At 35.8% G+C, this 22,089-nt stretch overlaps 1 long non-coding RNA gene across 1 annotated transcript in view; it reads right to left on the bottom strand.

The window, feature by feature from the left end:
• Positions 1-213: 213 nt before the first annotated feature.
• LOC116420331 overlaps positions 214-22,089 on the bottom strand; it is a 46,508-nt gene continuing 24,632 nt past the window's right edge. Inside the window, exons 2-3 of the long non-coding RNA XR_004230621.1 lie at positions 7,496-7,692; positions 214-762 (exon numbers count right to left, since the gene is read on the bottom strand). This is a non-coding gene — a long non-coding RNA (uncharacterized LOC116420331). The remainder of the gene's footprint in view (positions 763-7,495; positions 7,693-22,089) is intronic.

A 22,089-nucleotide genomic window follows, 5' to 3' on the forward strand; every position in this document is an offset into this window, starting at 1 on the left:
TGGATCTCAATTTTTTTTTTCTAAATTCATAATTGACAAATTATATATTTCATTTAGAGGTTAATAAAATAAAGCTGTAATTTTTTCCAAATCCCATTCATAGAACCCCCACTTTGAAATCTAACCTCCACTCTCCATTTTAAAAACTCCTACCCTACAGCATTACTAGTCAGTTACCTGGTATCTGTAAAGCACCCACAAACTGCTGGGAATAACTGTTTACCACCTCTCCTCTACCCAATGAATTCCCCCAAAATGGAAAAATAAAGAGAAAATCCTTCTTTTAATATGCCATTTCAAAGTTTAAAGTCTCTAGTAAGGGAAAGTGTTGATTTCAGTGGGAGCAAGTCGAGCAGGGTAGCAAGACATGAGTATTTTTTTTTTTTATTTGAGGGGCTTAAAAAAATCAGCCTCCTCAAAGAACAGGTAACCTGTATTTCTTTTCTGTTCCTGACCCAAAGGTGATGTAATTTCTTTGGAGTTTTCCATGACTATTTGGCCTGTGGCTCCTGCCCCAGGCACTGCCCAAGCAGTCAAGTGTGAAATTCACTTCAAAATCTCTTCTTTCTTGGCTCCCCCTTCCTCTTGGAAGGTGCCTAAGAGAGGCCCTCTCTCTGAGACGCTCTGAGATGAGATTGGGAGCTGAGTAGACTCCTTCTAATTGCTTTGAAAGCAATTTGTGAATGTCCAGCCGCTTTTCCTGGCACCTCAAATGGTCTGTTCGTTTCGCGTCTGAGTTCACTCATCTCCTCCTAGCAGTGCCTGCAGAAGGAATTGAGAGCAAGCAGCAATGTCAGACTCAGTGCCCCTTAAAGAAATCCACTGTTTCTTACCCTATTCACGGCTCTAGAAGCATTCAAGAATCATTAGTGTTTGATGATCTTGTGTTTCAAGACTTCAATCTCTTGTACTTTGAAATTGAAATTCCTTAGCCTGCAAGGGACCCAGCCTCTGACAGCTGACTTATTGAACTTTCTTAAGCTGCAAGAGCAAAGAAAGGAAATCTATCAGCTTTACCTCTTGCAGCAACAGTATCTGTGAGGGAACCACTAAACACTCGCCAAATCCTGCTGAAACATCACCACCCCCTGCAGAGGTACTTTATCTTTAATGGGAGAGGTAGAGTGTGGAGTTGTCCCAGGAGACAAGGAGGGAGGGTGCTAAGTGAAAAGGAATTGTTTGGGGTGAATAGTCCTATATATCCCTAGGAAATAAGGATGTGTTTAAAATAATGGTGAGTCAGTCCTATAGTCTATTCATCCATTCCAGGAAACTGTCTCTTTAAGTGGGGTTATGAACCTCAAGAATTTAGGAATGTCCTTAAAACATGACTGATTTCCCTTAATATTTCATTTTTTTTTACCATGAGTGATAACTATAATAATAATTGAATAATTATAATAATGATAACACTTTATATTCACATAGTGATTAGGGTTATAAAGTACTTTTATATATCTTTATCTTGTTGGCCCTTACAAAATACACCGAATTATACAGTGGAAGTATTATTGGAATCCTGCCTCAGGTATTTAATAGTTGTGTGATCCTGGACATGTCAATTAACCTCCTTTGGTCTCATTTTCCTCATCTGTAAAATGAAAATAATACTAGTAGCTGCTTCACAAAGTTGTTGTAAAGATCAAATAAGATAACATGAAATGAATTTTGTAAACATTAAAGTTCTATGTAATTAATTATCATTATCATTGTTCTTTTGCAAAAGGATATGAAGTCATGGATCGTGGCAGAAGAGGAATCATAAAATTGCAATTTCAGGTTGGGAAGAAACTCAGCTATAATTTTTAATAATGATGATTCTAATCACCAATATTTATGCAGTATTTATTAGACTTACATAGCCATACGTACATTTAGTGAGAAAGTTGAAGCTAAGATAGGACAAGTGAATTTCCCAGCACCATATACTTATTAAATATTTAAGGTGGGATTTTGATTGCCAGGCCTCTGTATTCTAAGTCCGGCCTCCTACATAATAGACTACCTTCTCCAATCCATATATGAAGAATTCCTTTGATATTGCACTTGAGCAGAGGCCATCTGTACCATTACCTGAAGACCTACAATAAGAAACCTCCTCCCTTTTTATGTGGTTCAACACACTCATGCTTTGCTCTAATTGTTAGGAGGTTTTTCCTTACCTCATTATGCAGACTTTTTTTTTTTTCTGAAACTCTATTTGCTTCCCAGCACCACAGAAGTGGAAGAGGTGGGCAGAAAGTAGTTGGGAAAGTTAATAGGCATCATACTTCAGTTGAAACTTGCAGTAAGGGATAGGTAAGGGTCAAACTGGCAGAGTGCTTCATGTAGGGAGTATAATAGGTTACACACGGAAGAAGTCATATCAAATATCAAGTAGGGGTTTAGTAAGAATAATCTACAGTAAGTGTTCCTGATATTTTTTGTGTAGTCTGGAAAAGCTATGTACTCTTCTCAGAATAATACTTTAAATGCATAAAATACAATACATCCAATTTAAAAAGGAAATGAAATATTTTGAGTTTCTCTATCTATCTATCTATCTGTCTGTCTGTCTATCTAAATTCATAGACTTTCTCTTAAGAACCCTTGATAAGGGAAGTTACTGAATTTGTCTGTTTATAACCCATTATTCCTGATTCTGTCCTCTGGGACTAAGCAAAACCAGTCTAATCACTTTTCTATAAGAAAAAAAAAAGCATAATACAAATGGCTTTGGACAGTCCTGCCAATATTTGAAGACAGCTACCTTTGTCATTATCCCTGCCCACTCTCTTTTCCCACCCTATTAGTTTCTCTTCTTCAGGCTAAACATCCCTACTTCCTTCATCTAATTTCTTTGTGACATGGACCTTGACCATTGTTATTATCCTCCTCAGGAAGCCCAGGAAATGCTTTAGCTTCTCTTCTTCCTTTCTTTTTTAAAAATTGGGGTTGATTAAGTGAATCAATCAAATCACTCCATCCTATTTAAAGTATGGGGCAACTAAGTGGAATAGTGGATAGAGCACTGGGCTTAGATTCAGAAAACTCATCTTCCTGAATTTCAAATCTGACTTCAGACACTTACTAGCTGTGTGGCCCTGGGCAAGTCACTTAAGCTTAATTGCCTCAGTTTCCTCATCTGTAAAACAAGCTTTGAAAGAAATCGCAAGCCACTTAATTACCTTTGCCAAGAAAACTCCAAATGGAGTCACAGAGAAGCAGTCATGATTAAAATGACTCAACAATACTTAAGTCAAGATGCTAACACCTTAATAAGATGAGAATCAACCATAATGTTTTAGATCAAGTTGATAAAGTCTTTGTTGAAGACTATATTACTTCCCCTTACACGGAAAATATATTTGGATTCATTGAGGAGACTTGTTATGCCAGCGGAAGCTTTTCAGCTAAGTCCTTAAGAAGGAATTTGAGGGGGGCAAATGTAGAGGAGGCCATACCAAAGGTCTTCTATTTGCTATAAACCTCACAAGGCATGACTAGTCTCCTCACCCATTTTGAATATACTTATTGTATTATATGAACTCTATAGTCATCCAATGACTTGTGGGGACTTTTTGACATCTATTCTAAAGCCTAAGCTCAAAAGATTCAAGTGATAAGTAGGATGGGGTAATTTGATCAGTTGATTCATATATCCTTCACCTTTATACTATACTGTGATAGTCAGAATCAAACACAGTACTTCAAATGTGATCTAATCCTATGCTGTTGTTGTTTTTTTGTTTTGTTTTGTTTTTAAAGGAGGGACAAATTAAACCCGTGATTTCATTCATTCATATCTCATTGAAAAAACTCCATCAATACAGATAGAGTTCTGGTTCTGTAAATCTATAGTCTTAGTGATTTACCAAAGGTATGAGGGCAGACCTTGAACCTTGATATTCTTATCCCTGAAGCAGGCATTCTGCCAACCATATTGCTTCTAAGCAAAATTATCACCTCCTCATTCCTGAAAGTTGGGTCCCCATTAATAAAGCTTTTTTTGGGAAGGGGGATGTCCTATCACACTGTTGATACAGATTGAGTTTAATAGTCTGCTAAAAACCCCTACATCTCCTTTTCCTTTCTCTCCAGATAGGCCTCCTTATTTTGAATCTGAAGTCTCTTTTTTCCAGTTCCATTTTTTTGTACCTCCTCTCTCAATGCTAAAAAGAAAAGTTTCAGTATAATGGAAGGAATGCATTGCCCATCTTTACAGGAGGTAATAAAAGCAAAACAAAATAAATAAAACAAAACAAAAAGGAACTTGCTCATCTGAGATGTGGAAAGGGAATAATTAATAGTAATAATAAATAGGATCTAAAGGTGTTAAATTATTGGTCTGTAATGAAATATAGGAATTTGAGGATTTTCAGGTCTCATCCCTAAATCTGTGAGATTGATGAGTGAGCACAAAATAATAAATATCTGTGTCCTTAGAATTAATGTTTCTCGAAGATTCATCTCTGCATACAAGACAGTCTCTATTTTGTATTTTATGGATATTCAGCATGGACGGATATGACTTCACAGTGCCTATTTTGCCATTGTCTCTAAGGAGAGGAAGAAGGGAGCTGTGGAAGTGGAAAGTATCCTTTCTGGACCCATGGGTCATTTTTATAAGAATAAAAAGACTATTTCTAGATAGCACATTTCTAGAACTATGTGGGGCACAAATTAAAGAGACAAAGATAATGGAGAAAGACAGCTGAACTTTATGATTTTATCCTGAAAGTGTTTGCTGCCCTGAAGTATCTTCTTTCTCTAGCCTCTCTGTAGTCTTGATAAATGATAAAAATGATGAACGGGAGCTGGCCTCTGTATTACTTTTCTTTAATACTTGAACTTTCTCAGAGCTGGTTGGAGAATGGAGTACCTGACTTGCCTCGCTATGTGCAACGCTCATCAAAGCTCCTACATCTGCAGTCTTTCCTAGTACTCACTGGCTTCCTGAACTTAGTAACCCCAGGGGATGGCCATTTTGGCACCTAACATTCTCTCTAGAGAATTTGGGCTTGAAAACACACACATCCACACAGAGGAAAGAATGCAAAGCCTTAAAAGAATACCCTGAGGACAAGTCTTTTCATTTTTATACAAACATTGACAGATTTGCCTCCTGAAATAAAATGAAGTTAGGATATTCTACTTTGGCTTGGTTGTAGAGAGGTAATGAAAGTAAAGCAGAAGAAACAAATGTAAGGGAGAAAAAGGGAAAGACACAAAGAGGGAAGAAGAAAAAGGAAGAGTGAGAAAGGCAAAAAGCAAGAGAGAGGGAGATAATAGAGAAGAGAGACAAGAAACAGACAATCAGAGAAAGACAGAGAGAGAAGAGAAAAAGGAGAGAGACAGAGAGACACATACAGGCAGAGACAGAAAGGAAGAGAGACAGAAACAGAAACAGAGCGGCAGACAGAAAGATATAGGAGAAGAGGAAGGAAAATGTTTAAGTGGAAGGGAGAGAAAAACAAAGATAAGGGGGAGGAAGAGAATCAGAAAGAGGAAAGAATAGAAAAGGGAAGAAGGAAAAAAGGAAATAATCAACTGTGTAGAGAATACGGGAAAAATAAAGTCAGTCAATTAATAAGTTACTTGTAAACTTAATATAGTCCAAGAACTAATCTAAGTGCTAGACTTAGGGAGAGAAAGGGATAGGTATCCTTTATATTTTTTACAAATAAAAATAGCAATAGACAAAATATCTGTCCCACTCCAAAGTCATTAATTAGAAGTGCTGATACTTTTCTACCATTGTCTTTGTAACTAGTCCTCCATTAATCTTTCCCCTTTCCTAGCTACTTCCAAAGTCAACAGGGATCCACTTGTCTTTCCTAGTTACCTTATTCCCCCTAACCTCCTCCTCCTTTTCTCTATTTCATTGCCTTCTAATGACCTATTCTTTTTAGTCCATCCTGGCCTGAGCTAGCCACCATCCTTTTTTTGGAAAATAGGGTACACACATACCAGATTGAGAAGTGCTAAAAAGAATGAGATTGTGGGAATGTTAAGTTGTTCAGTTTTAAAGGATTACTGTAAAATACAAATTTGGAGATGGAGTTGTTACACTAGGCCCAATGTTATGAACACTGATCCTGGAAAGACTTCCCTAACCTTGAGGGAAAACAGAAGAGGGAGTTGGTAAGTACTTTAGCTTTTGGGAAAATGTCTAGTACAATACAAATATATGTGCCTCTCAAAAATGCTTTTGATAAATTGAGAATATAATTTTTAAGAGAAGTAATATAACTTCATATCATTTTTATAATTAGGGTGCAATTAGATAATAAATAGGTATCTTTCTAGTAAATCACTAAACTTACTTGATAGAAAGTATCTCTTACAGTACCAGAGAAACTGAGGCAAGCAAGAGATTGGTTTTAATCTTTAATGTGCACTTTAAGCTAGCTGACTGCATGGGACTCATCCAAAGCATTCGAGGCAGATAAACTGAGACAAGGAACTTATATAGGGTTTTAGCTAAGTAGGTTTTGCAAACAGAATAATAACTTGGGCATACAATCTTATAGGGGAACAAAGATAGCTAAAAGGGGTAAGGAAACTGGAAGGATGGACAAGCCATAATTCCAGGAAAGAATCATAACTTAATTCTGACAGGATAGGGGTCAAGATAAGAAGGTTAAGGGCAAAAGACAGAGAGGGGAGGGGCAATACTCAAATGGAGGGGGAATTATCCTAGCAAGGATCAAGATAATGCACCTGGAGTTTATGATACAATGATATGTAAAAGTGATCTGAGCTCCAAGGTTTTTCCTGGGTTCTTTTTTAAAACTCAGTTTTCTAGTCCTAATGGCAGGGCTCAACAGTCTCAAATAGGAGTCCCTTTAGGACTCCATTGGGCTTATTTTCTATTCTAGTCTACCAGGACTAACACCAAATACAAGGAAGAAATTGAGTGGGAAGAGGGAAATTGGAGATGTAACTTTTCACATAATTCTCATCCATTATATGTAACTTCTATATTCTAGATCCCAGCTTCTTAAATTGTGATTCACATGGGGTGTCATAACTGAATGTGAAGGTTGTGAAATTATGGTTTATTATCAATAAATATTTGTTCTATACATATCTATATACTGGAGATCATGTAAAAATTTTCTTAAGTGAAAAGGAGTCACAAGTGGAAAAAATTTAAGAAGCTCTGCTCTCGATCATACTGTAGCTCCCAGAATTAATCTTTCCTTGACACCTAAATGGGAGAAACTTTGACAATGATGATTCAAATACGTTTAGAAATAATCTGATCTTGCATTTTTTTAAATTATCACTCACATACTACTGGTATATCATTGGGTAGAAGAAATATCAGGACCCAGGTCACTGAATTCTCCCCATATGTTGTCTCTCTTAGAGGTCCAAACATACTTAAAACTGCAGCTTTATATTTCTTATTGAGTGAATTAACTCACTATTTTCCTCATTTTCTTGAAAGTGTTGGGTGAAATCATGCTCACAGTGACCTCATTCCATAAACACATTAGAATTCTCTTACTTCAACACCCACTTTGTCCTTCTCAGCTTTCTGGATCACCGCTTCCAGGTTATTGCTCAGCTTCTGCAGGACCACATCATCCATGAGCTTATATCTTGGCACTCTCAAATACTGCTACAAATCTGCAAGTAGCTGATGTTTGGCTTCTCATTTTCTCCTTTTTGGTCGTGTCTCAAACACCAAAGATTGTCATTCCACTGATATGGCAGAAAAAGAGCAAGATAAATGCATGGACTACCCTAGTCATTAAAACAGCAAAGGAAAGAATAAGTTGACTGAGACTCAGAGAAAACTGCAGTTAAAAATATTTCTCTGAAAGAGAAAAAGAAAAAGACATTGGTGGATTGTTAACCTGATGGCTACAGAAAAAAGAAGAGCAGGAGTTCTGTAGGAACCTTCCAAATATTTTCCCCATTCTTTGCTTTTTTTAAAAAAAAAAAAATAATTACATGTGAATTTTTAAAATAAACTTGTATCTTATTTCAATGAAAGAATATTTATTTATCTCTCAGCTCACCCAAGGAAATTTTTTAAAAAGAAAGTTAAAACAAATATGCTCACTTGATAAAAGTCTATAATCTTTCTTTATCTTCATCTAGTTCTGAAGGCCAAATTGTACCTCTTGAATTCCAAGCTTTAGGAATAGTTGTTGGAAAGGCCACCTTTTTGTAATGGGGACAGTAAAAATATTTCACTGACTACAGTATACCCCATATAGCTTAGGGCTATATCTATATTTCCTATATACCTGAGATCAATTTCAATCAATAAAAATTCTTAGGTGAAAAGAGGTCACAAGTGGAAAAAGTTTAAGAAGCCCTGCTCTAGATCATCCTGTGACTCCACTCCTTCTACCAGAATCATCTCTTCTTGAGACCTAACTAGGAGAAGCTTCCATATTGATGATTCAAATGTTTGGGAAAATCTGATTTTGAAAATCTGATTTTGCATTTTTACCTACATATTTGGCCCTCTGAAAGTGGCCAAAGTAGCTAAGCTCCATGAATGACCCATCAGTAGCGCTCCAGCCAAAGCAAATGGACAGAGGGAAAGAAATAATTACTTCCATTTCACCTTTTTAAGGAATGGGCCAGATGTGAATCAAAGAGATCCAACCATGTTAATAATAAAAAGCTATTTCAATTTAGTAAGAAGAGGCACTACTGCTCTCTATTCCAAGACCTATTGTTCTGTACCAAATGAAATGGCAATTAGCAATTATGGTTTAAGAATATTCTTAACAATCTAATCACTAAAAAAGGATAATTCATCGCTTTCTTAAATAATTACTAATTACCTAATGGATGTTGAGCCTATAAAGGAATTAAATAATAAATATGAAAATGCAGATACCTGGGAACACTTTAGAGAGAAAAGTACCTAGAATAGAGCTTCTGGGTATACCCATGTAGATATGATATGTATATATGATGACATAATAAAAGAAACTGAGGTCATACAGGTAGGAGGGAAAGAGAGAAGAATGTCATGAAATCTCAGAAAGGAAAGAGTTTTCAAAAGGAGAAATATATGACTATGCCAAATATTTAATAATTTAGGTGAAATAAAAAAAATACTCCCAGAAATGTAACTGCCTAGATTATTGCAGAAAGGTTGAAGAGGTTGGGGATTAATAATAATTCACATTTACACAGCAATCATTTGCAAAGCACTATACATATATTTTAACTATGTATCTAATGTAAATATAGTCTCATTTCATCCTCAAAACCCAGTGAGGTAGATGTTCTTGCTATTCCCATTTTATAGATGAGGAAACTAAATCTAAGAGAAGTGAAGTGAGTTATTCAGCATCACACAGAACAGGATATTTTATCATTGGGGAGGCAAAATAGAGGAACACTGAGGCAGGATCAAAATGAATGGCATGTAGGACGCCCTTAGCTGCTTGTTAGCTGATTGCACTTAGATGATATAGAAAACTGGAAAGGTCTTCAGAATCGTCTAATCTTATTTTACAAATAAGGAAACCAGAGCCCAGGCAATTATTTATCTAAAGTCACAGAGGTTTCAGAGCATCAGAGACAGGATTTGAACCCATCACCTCATTAAAAAAAAAACATGTCCCATTGTTTTTACCCTAATTAGAGGTTGTCTTAGCTGAGTTCCTAAAATTAGCTGTAGAGTCAGAGCTATTGAGATAGTTATAAATCAGGCTACTTTTATTCCCCCTCCCCCATTTCCATTTACTTTCTATAGTCCCCAAGCCCCTCGTCCTCACTGGCTTCTAAGAGCTCCCTACCGAGGTGACTAATCTAAGCCAACTCTACTTCTAAATTTATCCATCCAATATCCTATTCCCTCAAGGTTTCACTCTAAACCAGACTTAATCTGAAAGACTAATCATGCTAAGGTGTTAGTGGCAGATACCAATTTAATGTGTTACCTTTCTCTAGTTAGATGTATGCAATAACTCACATTTCCACAGTGCTTTAAGAATAACAGAACAATTGTCTCATCATAACACTCAGAGCAGGAGCCTTTCGTTTTATCCTTTGCGTCAATTATCACCTATCACTCTGCCTGGAACACCATAGGCACATAATGATTGCTTTCTGATTAATTGATGAAAAGTATTATCATCTTCATTTTATAGACCACAGAATGAGAGATGAAAAAGACTTTTAAGCTTCATTTTATCTAATCCCCTCTTTTTTACAGTTGATGAAAGTGAAACTGTGAGAAATGAAGTTTGTGTTGCTCATAATTCCATTAATAGTGAGACTGAAATAGATGCATATCCAACTCTCATTTTTCTAGTTTCTTTCACCTATACCATGGCTTTCTGTATCTTAGCAAATGGCTTTGAATTGCTCAAATCAAAAAAATGGAGGAATGGGGAAATTTCCATCATAGAGAGATAATACTTGACATAGAGATTTAAGAGTGGGCAGGACCTTTGGTATTGTCAAACAAACTGACTGTGAGTCAAGATAAACAGAAAAAAGAAAAAAAAATTAGATACTGTAGTATAGAAAGCACACCAACTGTATATCTTGAAAGTCAGCAGAGGGGCATATAATGTCATAATAAAGAGTGCTAGACATGGAATCCTGAGTTAAAATATAACCTCAAACATTTGATATGTTCTAGCTGTGTGACTCCAGATAAGTTATTTAACCCCAATTTTCTCACTCCCCACCACAAAAAATGTTAGCAGAATTGTCAGAGCTAAAGGAAGATGATGGGCAGGCTGGAGCTCTATTAAAGTTGCATTGACTTTAATTCATCAAAATTCTCTCATTCTGGGTTGCCAACACACAGTTTTCAAAGTAAAGTTTGGGCAGTCTCATATTTATTCAAAGTTTGAGAAGTAAGGGGAATGAGGTGGCCCAGTGGATCCAGTGTAGGCATGGAGTCAAAAAGATTCATCTTTTGTGTTCAGATCTTACCTCAGATTCTTACTGCAACTTAAGTTAGTCACTTTAGCCTGTTTGCCTCCATTCCTCATCTGCAAAGTGAGCTGGAGAAGGCAAGTCCACTATCTTTGCCAGGAAAACCTCAAATTGGTTCATGAAGAGTTTGAAACAACTAAACAATAAAAAAGAATGAGAACTGAAGGATGAACTGACTACATTTATCTGGAAATTATGTCCTTGTCTATCCATTTGTATGAATAATCCATCTGTAATTTGCAGCTGTTTAAGTTATAGTTCCCAACCCCATAAGGGGTTTTATAACTGAATGTGAGGGTCATGAAATTATGATTTATCATCAGTAAATGCTTGATTTGTATACCTATTTAATGTACCTATATACTCAGGGTAACATAAAAACTGTTTGGGCAAAAGGGGGTTGTGAGTAGAAAAGGTTTTAAGAAGCCCTGCTATAACTGATAGTTTTAGAAAGTTGGAGGGCAGCTAGCTGCACCATGGACAGAGCATAACCCTGGAGTCAGGAGGACCTGAGTTCAAATGTGGCCTCAAACACTTACTAGAAAAAGAAAAGAAGAAAAAAAAGAAGAAAATCACCCAAATCTTAGAAAAATTAATGAAATGTCAACCAAGGGATTTGAAACCATGTTTTCTTGATTCCAGGTCTAGTACTCTATCCACTATATATGTGGCCTCTTATTCCAAATAAAAGAAAAAACAAGACAAAAAACAAAGCATGTATCTCATAAAATCCTAAATCCTTACTCTAAAACTCTCACTCCCAATCTACTCATTAACTTTACAGCAAATGCTTATCTTTTAAAAAATGGTATTGATACATTTTGATTTTGTATCAGACATTTACCAATATACCCCTTACATCTATCCTTTCCAGAAAGCTACTATTTATAAGAAAGAATTTTTAAAAGTGTGTGTGTGTGTGGAGAGGGGGAGTTTAACATTACTAACCAATGTATCAATTAAGTTTGATATATATATATATATGTGTGTGTGTGTGTGTGTGTGTGTGTGTGTGTGTATCTTTCATTTCCATAATTTCCCACTTCTGTAAAGTAGGGAGGGAAGTTCATTCTCAAATTTCTTTACTGGAGGCAAACAAGTCATACTGTTCCCTAAAAGTCTTAGTGCAATTTTAAGTTTTAATGACTTAAAGCTTCACTTAGACTTTGGGAACACCTTGTATAATTTTACAGAATTCAGTTTTGATTGCTTCGTTTCCTTACTGTCTTTGTTTTTTCTATATACTATATAGCCGTGATTGTGCATATTGTTTTTCTGGTTCTACTCCTTTACTTTGTACCAATTCATATGAGTCTTCTGATGCTCCTCAGTATTCTTCATATTCAGTTTTTCTTATGGATCAGTAATATTTCTTTACATTTGTGCACTATAATTTGTTTATTCTCCAACTTATTGACACATGCCATTCTTTTTAAAGTAAATTTTTAATGATACTTTTGTTTTTTACATTGACTAGATTTCCCTTTCTCTTTTTTCCTCCATAGACTTATCCCTTATAATAAATTATTTTTAAAAAAAGATGATGAGCATGTATGAGACTGCCTGCCATCTAGGGGAGGGGGTGGAGGGAGGCAAGGGAAAAGATGGAACAGAAGTGAGTGCAAGGGACAATGTTGAAAAATTACCCATGCATATGTTCTGTCAATGAAAAAGCTATAATAAAAAAAGAGGATGAGAAAAACATTCAGGATAAGCTATTAATGTATTGAAAAAAATCTGACATTTTGACCAACATTCCATACTTGTAGATCCTATTTATCCAAAGAAGTAGGTGGAGTTGTCTCCTCAACTTTGTCTCCCCTTCTTTGGGGACAAACCTTTTCTTTATAATTTCTTTTGTTTTGTGGTTCTTTTCACTTACATTATTATGATGTCTTAGACAGTATGTATTACATGTAAATCTTTCCATGCTTCTCCATATTCATCATTTTCACTATTTCTTACAGCACGGCAATATGCCATGATATTCATAAAGCAAAATAGTCATTTCTCAATCATTTGGGTGCCAAACACCTTTCTAAGTAATATCACTTCATGTTTGGACTAGCCTATATGTTTATTGAACTGAACTGAAGCAACTCACAAAGGAATTTATTAATCGCTTGCCAAAACAGTTTGATGAATATTGGTTTGGGATGTTCCTGGCTTCCTCGAAATTAATTCAAGACAAGTTGAAGATCTATTAACATTTTACATTCTTTTCAACATCAAAACCTGGAATGACAACCTTAGGAGTGGTTAAAGATTCCAAATAAACTGATATCTTGTCCAGCAAAGGAAGAGTGAGGATTAATCAAAATCCAGAGCATTATAAGGGAAGGTCATAGACTCTTCTTCACTGGAGACATATCAGAACACAGATAATTCTAACATGGGCCAAGGTGGTAATGGTAAAAAGAGTGTTGAATGGGGCACAGGGAGCCCTATATTCTATTCTCACTTTCACTGCTAATCAATTCTATGACCTTGGCCCTTTGCCATTAGCTGTTCTGCTTGGTTTCAAACTATCATGTTCTTCATGTTCCCATCACTACCCTAATTGGTACCCTCAGACCTCTCCTCTCACCTCTGCTGCCTTTTCACTTTCTTTTTATGTATTATCTTTTCCCAATAGATTGTAAATTTTTTGAGGGCAGTGATTGTCTTCCCTCAGCCATCAATGCAAAGCCTTAGTAACCCCTAAGCAATTGTTTTTCTTATCCATTCTACAAAATGAGAGAATTGGATGAGTTCCTGATTATAAATGAAGAGGTAACTTACTTTACCATCTTTTATAAGTAGTTTAGCTATTTTATTAAGATCTTTTCTAAGCTTTTGGAATAGTATCCACCATAGTAGATAGCTTCTTTTCCTGAACAATCTTACAGTTTCAATATGAATTATCATATAAGGGGGGAAATCATCAGAATCCTCAAGCCAGTAAACTCAGACACAAATTCAATTTCCTCAAGGACTTATCAGATCTATCTCCCAAATTCCTTACCCATTAATATGAAAGAAAAAAAAATAGCAACTTCCACTGCTTAGCTAATAAAATGGACAATATATTTGTAGTCTTTTACCAACAATAGGCTTGAAAGGAAGTATAGTTTTTCCCAGCTTGAAGGAAGAACTAAAAAATCATGGGTAGTAGAAGGTGTTCATTAAATGAGATATAAAGAAACTTTAGAGACTTAGAAGTCATTAGGTGCAAGACTGCTTTTGTTGTTGCTGCTGCTAACTTGTTTAAGTTGTCTGACTCTTCATGATCCCATTTAGGGTTTTCTTGACAAAGATACTAGAGTGCTTTGCTTTTTCTTTTCCAGCTCATTTTACAGATGAAGAAACTGAGGCACATTGGATAAGTAACTTGCCTAGAATCACAAAGCTTAAGTGTCTGAGGCCAGATTTGAATTCATGAAAATGAGTCTTCCCCACTCCAGGTCCAGAATTCTATCCACTGTTTCATGTAGCTGTCCAGCTTGGTGGGAAAAGTATTGCTGCTCTCAAGTGAATGTCATCATGAGCAACTGAGTGGTCTATCTAGTTAGAATTTTCTGCCATACTGCAACCAGGTAAATTTATCTCTTTTATACTTTCTCCCCTTCCTCTGGTTTATCCCAGACCTAGCAAACTGACAACTTTTGCCCTTAAATCTTGTTGATCTGCTATCTTTATTGTTATAATAGGTTTTGTCTATAGATAAAGATAACTTGATTTTCATTGCATTCTGAGACACCACCAAGAAGCTGACCACAAAATTGGAGGACACAGGAAATCTATGGCCGATTGCCTTAGATCTAACAATGAACCTATATTGAAACTCTCTGTGAATATGTAAAGTAAATGTGTGTTGGGGTGTGGAGTGATTTAGAGAGGGTGATTCACATTTAATATTCAGAACTACAACTTTCACAAAATGAATTGTTTTCTGCTTCTTTCTTATGACCTTTCTTTAGAAGTCTGAACAACAGGATTGTTTTGTTCTATTGCTTTAGATAATGATTACTCCTGCCTCTAGCTTAAAATACCAAATTCCCATCAGAATATCCTGATGTGGAGGCTTGATTCTTTTTCCCCATTGTGAATGTCTTCCTGAATCCATAGTCAATCTCTATGAATTGGTTATCTTCATAGCATATATTCATAGGTAAACTTCCATATGACTATTTCATTCAAAAACCATGCCCAGGTTTATTCATTATAGTTCTTCTTGCCTGCTTCTTCTGAGTACTCGCATTTTGCATTTTGTTACTGCTTTATTAATGGGGAGATTCATTCATGCCCTTCTACAATGCCAAAAACCTCCAAACAAACAAATTAACAAAAAACCTTCAGTCTGTGAGGAAGCACTCCCACTCAGTCTCTCCAAGTTGCTCAAAAGTCTTCCTGACTCAAATGCTAATTTCTTTGAGAAATTGCTATTTAGAAGGAGAATGATCAGTGGTGGAGATGTTTTAGTGGGGACTTTTCATTTATAAGTTAGACTGAGTGGTCACTGGGGTTCCTTTGAATTCTAAAATTATGGGATTCTGTTATTATGGAATAGTCTAATTTCACTGAACTGTTACCTCATAGAGAATGCCTGGAACTCAAAACAGAGGACTGAAATAGATAACAGTATTTGACAAGCTTGCCCTTATTCAACAGGGGCTCAGGGAATTTACCCATTTTCAGATAATTTCAAACCAGCTCTTTACCTACTGAACTCCCTCTGCACAGAATATGTAAGTTTTTAGTTTTCTAAAACCAGAGTAGATAGACACTCTCTTATGATGCATCTCAGGGTTGAGCCTGACCCTCTATTGCAAGTGCTAGGATATTTCTCCCAGAATATAGTATTCTTCTGTGATGGCAGCTATTTACAATGCATGAGATAATTGGTTATTGATGAACAAATCATCTGGCAGTGGCCACTGGTGAATTAATGGCTGGTCATCAGACTGCCTTATTTAAGAAGTTATTGACAGATATCCTATGAGCAGACTGAATCTCATAGAAGCATATTTTAATGCCTGGCAGCTCTAATTTTTCTTTTTTTCCCCTTCTCTCAAGGCCTATAAGTTCTGCCTCAAAACATCACTACATAAGACTCTTGATATGGAAGGGTGCTTTGGGATGGGAGAAGTGGCAATTTATTTAGTTCATAATCATTTGAATACCCATCTATGGGTACTTTTGCTTGCATATTTTTCTAGGGATTTTTATCACTTCAATTAACTAAAATTTTAGGATCATAAAAAAGAGGGGAGAAAGAAAGAGAGAATGAGAGAGAGAGAGAGAGAGAGAGAGAGAGAGAAGAGAGAGAGAGAATATTTATATATCACTTTAAACTTGGGAAATTATTGGCAAACATTATCTTATTTACCCTCAAAATAATTGCATCTACACTCTTTATAGGCTACAAAACTGAAGACTGTGAAAATTAAATGATTTAATGTTTTAAGTGGGAAAGTCAAGATTTGAATTCATGTTCATTTCTTTTAAATCTGTATGTAACATGCTGGTCTAGAGTTTATGGAGGATATAAAGATTTATTTACCAACATATTCACTATCTTCAAGTCCTGTATAACCTGCAGGAATAGGCATTTCTAAAAAAAGTAACTAACAGGATAGGGGTTACCATACCAAATGACTGAAAGTGAATGCTGTAAATTAAAAGACAGAGTGCTCACTGTGAGCTAGAATGATCTGAGAAGACTTCTTTTTAAAGGAGGTGGAGTTTGATCTAGCCTTTGAAGGGTAGTAGATAGGTTTTCTGAGCAAAAGTTTAGAGCTGATTTGTGTGGAGAAATGCTCAAGCAACCCTAACTCCTTTTGGAGGATTAAATATTCTGAAGGGTTTGTCAGGAAATGTTTCTTTCCCTGTTCCTGTCCCATTCACAGTATAATCTGGCAAATTATAGAATTTAATATCAGATCTGGATGAAGTTTTAAAGGTAGTATTAGTTCTCTAAGGAAAGAAGGTGAACTCTAAAGAGAGAAATAACTTTACCCAAGGTCCAACAGTTTCTGCCCCAGGTCTTCCAACATTGTGTGACTTCCAACTTTACAGGCTCACATTACTTGCTTACCAGAGGAGAAGAAAGACTTTATATAGAACACAGGGCAAAAATGCAGAGGTAGAGAGTTGGAAAAACAGCAGCTATTGGAAAAATGAGAGCATTTTAGAAATTGGAGGTTGAGTGGGTTGAAGAAAAAAATTTCACTAAGTTGCCAATTTTGCCCAGGTCAGCAGCCAGGATGGTATTTGTCCAAAAGATTGTTTCCTAGGCTGTCAGCCATTGATGCAATGGTGACATGTTGCCTCCTTGGGGTTTCCAGATTTATTCCCTGGGGAATAGGGGGTGGAAGAGACACTTTGTTGGAGGAGTTATCACCTTGTCTCCCTGCAGGAATGCATTGCTGCCTCAGCCACAAGTCATAGGATGCATTTCAAGGTTGAGAATTTGACAGACCTGGAGCTAAAAACTCAAGGTTTCCTACAGACTATCAGCAAAAGTATGGCATGGGCTTCGTGCTTAGAATTGATAGATGGGAGTGGCTGAAATCTGAACACTAAGTTCTTACGAGTTTTTCCTACAATTGCACAGATATCAGGCAGATATAAATAAGCCATTCTCCCTATACTTCATCAGCCCAAGAAATTTGATTCTCATCTTTCCTAAAAAATCTTTTCTTGCTTTCTAAATGACTGTTGTCTTGAGACTATGAGGACTAGCATTCAGGAGTGACTTGGTTTACAAAATAGAAAATGAATAACCATATTCCCTTTCATTTCTAGAGTGATTTGTAGTTTACAAAGCATTTTCTTCCTCTCTCATATCTTATTTAAGTCGCACCACATTTTTTGCATAACCAACAAGGCAGCAATGATCATGCTCATTTTACAGATGAAAAGATGAAGGATCATAGAAATGATTTGCCCAGAGTCACATAGCTTATCACAGAATTGCAATCAAATCCAGGGCTTTTCACACAAGTCTACTAAGCTGTTGACTAAATTACACTGCATGAAATGGTGTGGGTCCTTTTGACACTGGAGAAACTAATTTAACAGTAATGGGATAATTACCAGACTTTATACTTAACCCATTTCAATTTTATCCTATTAGATACAGTCCAGTTCTCTGTCCTGTTTATATATTTTAGGATTCTGGTTCTATCATAGATTGTTTTAACCATTCCTCTTGGTTCTATAAGACTTTGTAAGCAACTAGGTAGCGTAGTGGATAGTTTTAGGGCTAAAGTCAGGAAGGCCTGAGTTCAAACACAGCCTTGGATGGTTATTAGCTGTATGACTGCGTAAATCATATAACTTTTACTTGCCTTAGTTTCCTAAACTGCAGAATGGGAGAATAACAATATCTATCTCACATTTCCTCAATTGTGAAATTAGAATAATGGTATCTATCTCATGTGGCTGTTGTGAGGATCAAATGAGACAATCTTTGTAAAATGCTTAACATAGTGCTTTTCATGATGTATGCTATGTAAATGCTTATTCCCTTCCTCTCTTCCTCCTTTATCTAAATTTTTTAACAAAGATGTGAAACAGTATAGGATAAAACACATGTGGTATTTCACAGCAGACCTCATACCATACTGACAATGAACTATTAACAACTGTTCTATGATTGCTATTATCTGAGTTCTTAATCTGACTATATTATCATTAAATCTTATTTCTTCACCTTCTGACAAAAATAGAATGGTGTACTTTAACTAAAGCATTCAACTAATCTCAAAAATATAGGTAAACTACACCAAGAGCATTCTCTACATCGCCTAGTTTAGTAATCCTATCTAAAAAGGAAATGAGGTTAGTCTGGCATGACCTGTTCTTGATGGAGTCATGCTGTCTTTTTGTAATTACTGCTTCCCTTTCTAGATGTTCACCATCTATTTAAGGAATTAAAGTGAAGGTTCACCCAAAGGGCAATGAAGAGGTAGACTCATGATAGGTATAAGCAGGCTACATCTTATTAACCAAAAAAAAAAAAAAAAAAAAAAAGAAAAAAGTGGATAAGACAAGTGGTGTGAAGTATGTGATTGAAAAAGATACATGAAAAAGAGCAGATGGTGATAATCAGAAATAACTGATGTAATACATTGGATTTTACTCCATTTTAAGAAATTTAGAGAAAAGCCCTTAACATATTGGTTTAACAGGAATAGCTAGGTGGCACAGTAGAGATAAACCAGTCCTGGAATCACAAGGACTTGAGTTCAAATCTAGGGTTGATGCTTAATAACTGTGTAACCTTGGAAAAGTCATTTAATTCTAATTGCCTCAAAAAACAAACCAAAACCTAATATACTGGGTAATCTCTCTTTAGAGGGTTTATAAGAAGATATTGGTTTAACTAATAAAGGAAGAGAAGTGATAGCCAAGTTGTAATATACTACATTGGAAAGAGGAGCCACATATATAAAATCACATCTTCATCAAGGAATTATTAGATTCTGGGAACATTAATGATAAACTTTATCTATTTCCATTTTTTTTTCTAAAGCTCTTCCCAATGTTCTCATCAATAGGATGTAAAATTGGAATTGTCTCTCTAGAAGTGAAGTTGTGTTTGTAGAATTCTATCCACACTCTTTATGATAGTGCTCTCTAACAAGTCACCCACACTTATTGGACTTGTGGCTGAAGTTAGGGTGCTATGACAAAGAAAGAGGTGAAAGATAATTGGCTTCTCTACCTCTGACCTTGGCTCAGTAAAGGATGTGTTCTCATTCACCAATTCAGAACATACATACAATCAGTCAACAAGCATTCATGAGGTACTTGCTATATATTAAGCAATATGGAAATGTTGTTGCTTTAATCATTTCATGACCCCTTTGGGGGTTTTCTTGGCAAAAATACTGGAGTGGTTTGCTATTTTCTTCTCAAACTTATTTTACATATGAGGAAACTGAGGCAAACAGGATTAAATACACAGGGTCACACAATTAGGAAGTTTCTGAGGCTGGATTTGAACTCGTTTTGATTCCAACCCAGCACTCTAACCACTGAAACATCTAAAGTTGGAGCTTTTTAAAAAAGGGAAAAATACTTTTCCCTCAAACAACTTCTATTCTAATAAGAGAGACATCATGTGAATTTTCACTTATATAAGAGCTATATATGTGTGTATTCATATATATATATGCATACACATATATATGTATATGTATATATATATATATATATATATATACATACACATGTGTATGTATTAGATTAAAGCAATCTGAAAAAGGGAGTGGGAAAAAGACCAGGAAAAGGGAGAAGGAAAAAAAGAGCTTTCCAAGCTTGGAGGAACAGTTAGTATAGAGCCATGACGACAAGTGATAGAGTGTCATGTTTGAGAAACTAGATGTTAAGCCAGTGTAGACAGATCATAAGATATGTGGAAAGAAACCCATACACAAACATATATACCCATACACCTATACCAATACTTACAGATAACACCTCCCTTACATACCACACACACACACACACACACACACACACACACACACACACAGAGTCTGGATGCCATTACAGGAAGTAAAAGAAGTTTTTGGAAGGAGTTAGGATACATAACATCTGCAGCATGTCCAAGGGCAAAAATGCTTATTCTTCATAAAAACCCAGCAGGCTGCATAATTTCATGGAGGAAAAAAAACCCAATAATATAATTATACACAATATGTAACCACAGGAAATAATGACTTTGTTGTGTTCATCCACTCATATAGATGGAAATGGAAATTGCTCTAACTAATCTTTCCCAGGCTTCCATAGCTCATACTTATAGTACAGGGGATCTGATGCAACAAAGTATGAATATAATAGATGGGTCTCTTTGAAAGGTATGCTGGCTATGTCATCATGTCTAAGTGTTCCAACATGAAGGAGCAGCCAATCCTCTGACAACTTGTTAAACTGACCAGAAGGAAAAATGGAGAACTCACCATTCTGATAGTTACTTTAGCATCTAATCTAATGCTCTTCCCCTTTAAATTGACAAATATTTATTAAGTTTCTACTATGTGCTAGTCACTTGGAACATGCTGGGAGGAAAGAAAGAAAACATCAAGGAACTCACATTCTAACATGCCTTAGTTTCCTCATTTGTAAACTCAAGACCAATTCTCATCCTTCTTTTGGATTGTTCATTGAGGATTAACTGAGAATCCACATAATTCAGGACTTTATCTGAGTACACACAAAGAAAATGCTATATAGCATCTTAATAAAGAATGTGACAGAGACCCTAGCAGAAGCAAAAAATGTTCAAGTAATTGCAGTATTAGTTTATAGTAACAATCAACAGCAATAATACAGAGTTATACACTCAGGAATATTAGCTAATTATTGAGAGAAAAGGAGATAGTGTGGCCTGCTGCAAAGAGAATTGGGCTAGGAATTAAGAGACCTAGCTTCTCATCTCAGTTCTTCTACTAAGCTGTCATCTTGGTCAATCATTTGATCTCTTTACAAAATGAGGAAATTGGACCTAATGATCTTTACAATCCCAAATCAAAAATATTATAAATCTGTTGATACAAGGGGGGAAAGTTGAATAAAGGTAGATGTAACCTCAATCCAGAAGATCGTTGTGGAAGGAATTAATTTGGTATAAGGCATTCCTTAATTTGTAGAAATAAACCTAACATGAGGGGGGAATAAGTATGAGTATCTGTGATGGCTTAGCCATCTTAGCCAACTTAGGTTAAGTGTATGACATCACTGAGGTGTCAATAGTCTGGTTCAGTATCTTTATGAGGCAATTACAATCATTCTTTCTCCCATTCATTCTTCCTTCTCTCATTCCTTAACCATAACAAACTCTCTTGAAAATTTATATAAAGGGAACCAATTGAGAAAATATAGATGGCTCAGAATGAATCTATTCCTACTAATAAACTATTTCTACTATTCTCAAAATATATGCCCAATTTGTAATAAGTCAATAAGGTCTTCTTGATAAAAGATAGACAAAAAAATAGTAACTGTTCTTATTATATATGCCTTCTTGTGACTCAAAATTTTGTCTAAAGTTGGCAACATCCAGACATGAGCCATGATTCATGGCAGCGCAAATAGCAAAGCGTGAGAAGAGCTTCAAAAATATTCAAATGAAAGAAAAGCCATCTTAGTCTCTAGAAAGCAAACTAATTCCAGGAAGGAGTGTAC

Source organism: Sarcophilus harrisii, chromosome 1 (assembly GCF_902635505.1).
Source record: "Sarcophilus harrisii chromosome 1, mSarHar1.11, whole genome shotgun sequence".
Lineage (NCBI taxonomy): Eukaryota > Metazoa > Chordata > Mammalia > Dasyuromorphia > Dasyuridae > Sarcophilus > Sarcophilus harrisii.